The sequence below is a fragment of the Nanorana parkeri genome, unplaced genomic scaffold (genome assembly GCF_000935625.1).
Source record: "Nanorana parkeri isolate BGI_ZX_2015 unplaced genomic scaffold, ASM93562v1 scaffold560, whole genome shotgun sequence".
Lineage (NCBI taxonomy): Eukaryota > Metazoa > Chordata > Amphibia > Anura > Dicroglossidae > Nanorana > Nanorana parkeri.
The window spans coordinates 221917-226643 of NW_017306828.1; positions in this window are offsets into that span (position 1 = coordinate 221917).

Sequence of the window (4727 nt, forward strand, 5' to 3'; positions counted from 1 at the left end):
CACCCTACCGCCATCATAGTATATCATGCCATTGGTGACCCTCGCGCGTGCAATATCTTTATTCCTGATCAGCAGGGTGGAATGTACATTTGATGGGACTCTTCTTCTTGTATATGAATGACTTCAGTGTCATGTTGAGGAAGATGCAGCATGTTAAAATAATGCTATATCATTAGTCAGCCGGGACAACTGGAGCCGGCAATTTTTGGGTGGATTTGGTTAGTGCATATGGGCCACATACCCGCCTAGTCAATCTTGGACTGGCAGGACTGAAATCCTCATGTGATTGATGGCCGCACACACTGCCTCTGCCTCTGGTGTGAGCCAAGCATACAGCCAGCCAATAGACAGACCTCAGGGTGAAGGGTGCCCATGCAATGGACTGCCCTTCCTTGTCTATGAGCACCTTAGTTCATGTGACCCCCACCAATCCTTCCCTCTGCGTACTGAACGGTACCTGTGCTGCTTCATGCTTCTATGGGAATCATTTGGTCAGCTCCAGGTAAAACTTGATTTATTTGCTGTGAACAGAGCGGAAAAGGATAGAACCTCTGCCTGTTTTTTGGGGTTTTTTTGCTATAGGGGGGAGATTTTCCCTCACTTCCTGTGTGTTCACCGAGACAGAAAGTGAGCAGAATCTCTCATACGGGGGCACAGATGGTAGGAAAACATTAAAGAATGTGAAGCCTCTGTTAGGTTTCTGTGTCCCTACTGGAGAGTTCTCCTCACTTCCTGTTTGAGCACCAGGACAGGAAGTGAGGTAATACTCCCCAATGGAAAAAAAGTTGGCAATGAAAGCCTTCCAGGGGTAAAAAGTAAAACAATGCCTTTAAACAAGAGCAAAATATCATATATGTGCTCTGGCTGGAGATGGCCATTTAGTTTTAGAATGACTGAGATAAAGTTCTGGTCCTGGGGGGGAGACAATTCTATACACTCAGATGACTTCCTGCCCAGGCCACTGCACACAGCCGCTGGGGGGGGCTTTATATAGTAGGATAACAGTAGCAGTGAACTGCATTCAGCTTCATAGATGTGAACCCGAATCTATCTACATCTATCTGTACCGGTGTGGGAACTTCAGGCATATCTGAGATAGAACTTTTAAAAGAAGCACAAACTTTACATTTTTGGTAAATGGGACTTCTTTTTATTTTTTAAGTGCACTTTTCAACAAACACCTAGGGGCTGATTTATAAATGCTTCACCCAGCCATACGCTGGGTGAGCGCCATTCATATTTCAATACCACCACTAGATGGAGCCAAGGAGCATAGGAATTCCTATGCTCCTCAGCTCCATCTAGTGGTGGAAACGCAGTGCAAACTGCATTCGCTCAGCATATGGCTGGGTGGGACATTTATAAATTAGCGGTTTAGTCTGTACCTTGACTTCATGGCGGTTCCAGGCGATGCACGGTAACACATTAACCACTCGCCGTCCAGAGCATTTTCTAACATTTGCACACACATGATAAAATCTGAATTTTTAGCTAGAAAACAGCTCCAGACCCCCAAACAATTATATATTTTCTGAAAGCAGAGGCCCTGTAGAATAAAAAGATGCTAGTTGCAATTTTTTATGTTGCACGGTATTTGCGCAAATGTTTATCAAACCGGTATTTTTAGGATAAAATACGCTAATATTAAATTTAGTGCACAGAAACAGAATATAATACACAATTTTTTGGTAAAATATAAAAGACGCGATCACATCGGGTAAATAGATACCAAACATGTCAAGCCGTAAAATTGTGTGCGTCCGTGAAACCGCAAAAACTACAATAACCAACATTTTCTCATAAGCGATGCTTTAACGGCTAATCAGTTTAGTGCTAACAGTGATTGATGGGCCTAGAATGATTGCTCGCACTCGGACGCTCACGATGATATGTAACATATGTGGCGCAACTTTCATTTTTGCACGTAGGCACATCCGACGCGTGTTTACGTTGTATGTGCGTGCACGTGGGGGGCAGAGAACTTTTACTTTTTTTTTGCATTTTTTTATTTTTTTTTGTTACTTTTCATTTTTAACATTTTTTTTTTTTACACAACTTTATTGCTATCACAAAGGGGGCTAACAAGCACCCTATATAATAGCAGATAGGGTGTGACAGGTCCTCTTTATGGAGACATCAGGGGTCTTTCAGACCCCTAACGTCACCTAGGGACCCCAAAGAAGCTGATGAACCAGAGAATGTTCCCAGTGACACCAGAAGTGATGTAATGCAGACCACTTCCGGGTCCAGTGATTGGAGGAGAGATCAGCGGCTGGAAGCCTGCTGGTCTCCCTCTGATCCATAAGGGGAGACCCGCCACGCTGGTCCCGGGCTCGCACGGGGATAGCGGAGCCCAGGAAGCCGGCGGTGGAGGAGGGGACACACACGGTGCCGCACAGTACAAGCGATCCGACAACTGTACAGACGCAGGATCACTTGTATTTAAACAGCAATCGGCAGCAGCCGCGTGCTTGGTATAACCACTTCCAGCGGAGGACGTGTTTTTACGTGAACCCGCTGGAAGTGGTTAAGCGATTACAAAGATCAAATTGTAGGCAAGCGGTAGGAGAATGGCGAATGGCTGACTTGGGAGCTCGGCAAATAAAAATGTAACAAATCCTCTAACATTTGGTGCAATGTAATCTGTAAACCAGTTCTAGTTGCGCATTATAGCACAAAGCTTTCTGTGCTCCCAGTCAATCCTTCACAATGTATTTCAGTGTTCAGTCTCGTGGTTCTGCCATGGGGGCAGGGATAGTGCCTAGTTTATTTAGAAGTGGCATGACACTGGAGCCCATACTAGTGAAACATTTTTGAAAATGCAGTTGTTTTTTGGTTGTCAAATGTAGAGCAGAAATACCTCTAGACATTCTATAAAACGGTGCCACCTGGGTGGAATATGAGAAGTTAAAACCTAACACTAGATAACGTTTTTTTGGTTGTGAAGTTGTAAGTTGTGAAGTTGTAAAATAGGAGAGATTTCCCATTACTTCCTGTCCCTGTGTCGCCCATATAAGAGAAAGGGGTGCAATCGTCAGCAGGACAGGAAGGCAGACTGCAAAAAAAAAAAAATATTGATGGAAGTTTTTAACTCTTGCTTCCTCGACTGAAAATATGTTTCATTTTTTTTAATCTGTGCTCCTCTCCTCTATCTGTGCTAATCTTCACAGTGGAGTCACAGAGAGCAATAAAACCTGAAACCCTGACAGAGTCCCTAACCCTTTCCAAAACAAAAACAAATCCAAAACAAAATAAAAAGTTCTGGCTGCTGTTGGGCTTTAAATCATTAAATTTACTGTAATGCTGTGCAGTGTGTATGACTGTGCGTGGTAATGATCATGTTTTGCCACAAGGTGGCAGCAGAGCTTTAGCAACAGTTCATACAGTTAATAGGAGACAATAACAACTTATTTACTTCTGTTATATTCTCCTTATTAGTAATATTACTATATTATTGTTGTTGTTATTATTACTAGTATTATTATTATTATTACTTTTACTTACAATTTGAAATGTGTGAATGCGGACAGTTTCTTTGTTCTAATCAACAAACATGGTCACTTTTCAATAACAGGAGCACTTTACTCATTCAACACTGGTACATCACTTGAAAAACACAAAGGTTTATTGCTACATTAAAACATGTTTGGAAAGTGTGGCCCCTGGGAGGGGCCCTTATTGGGGGTGTCATTTAATAAATGTTATACCTGCAATATATTGAATGTTTACAGGCTATTTATAATTTTGGCTAAACATTGATACTATGTATTAAATGTCTATTCTCATTGTCTGAGCGAGTGACCAGCTTATTGTATGTAATAATCTGTGTGTGTGTGTGTGTGTGTGTGTGTGTGTGTGTGTGTGTGTGTGTGTGTGTGTGTTACAAACCTTAATTGTATAGTTTGTAATGATATATGAAGAACACATGAAGACATATTTGCTCATTACATATGACCAGAGATCATTAACGCCTAGCTGCCCAGGTCAGCATGTGTCAGTTAAAGGAGAACTATGGGGTCAGTGTTTTTCCCCATAGTTCTCCTTAGGGTAACGGGAGGACACAAACTAGCGTCCTCCCGTCACCCTAAGCTCGGTATAACGCGAGCCGTGACCGGATCGAGCGGCGCGCGAACGCCGGTATGTGTTCGCTCACCTCCCGATCTACTGAGCCGACCTGTGACAGTCTCATTGTCACAGGTCGGCTAGAACTATGAGGTGAGTCAAAAGCACTCACCTCATAGTTCTCCTTTTAAATGGATAATAACTCTATGCTTCTGCTTTCACCAAATATTCCCTGTAGGTGTGTGAATGTTCTCATTCATCCAGGTCATGGTATATCTGTAAAAAAATAAATCAAGGCAACTGGACTTGCTGTATTTATCTTGAAGATGTTTTTCGCTCATCATCCGACCAGTTTCCTCAATTCAGAATGAACGTCAGAATCAGCTTTCTGAATTGAGAAAGCTGGCTGGATGACCAGCAAATGTAAGAAATATACAGCAAGTCCAGTTGTCTTGATATTCCCTGTAGGTATATTTTCCTGGTACAGGTGTTTTAAATGACAGTGATTGATTCACATGCAGTGAATGTTTTGGTGGATGTCACGATCACTACTAAATATGCCTCTGTGACTAATTTGCACACGTAAAATATTTTATACATAGTTTTTTAAGGGCATAAATAAAATAAAGCTTTTAAAATAATGTATAAAATATTTTATATTATTT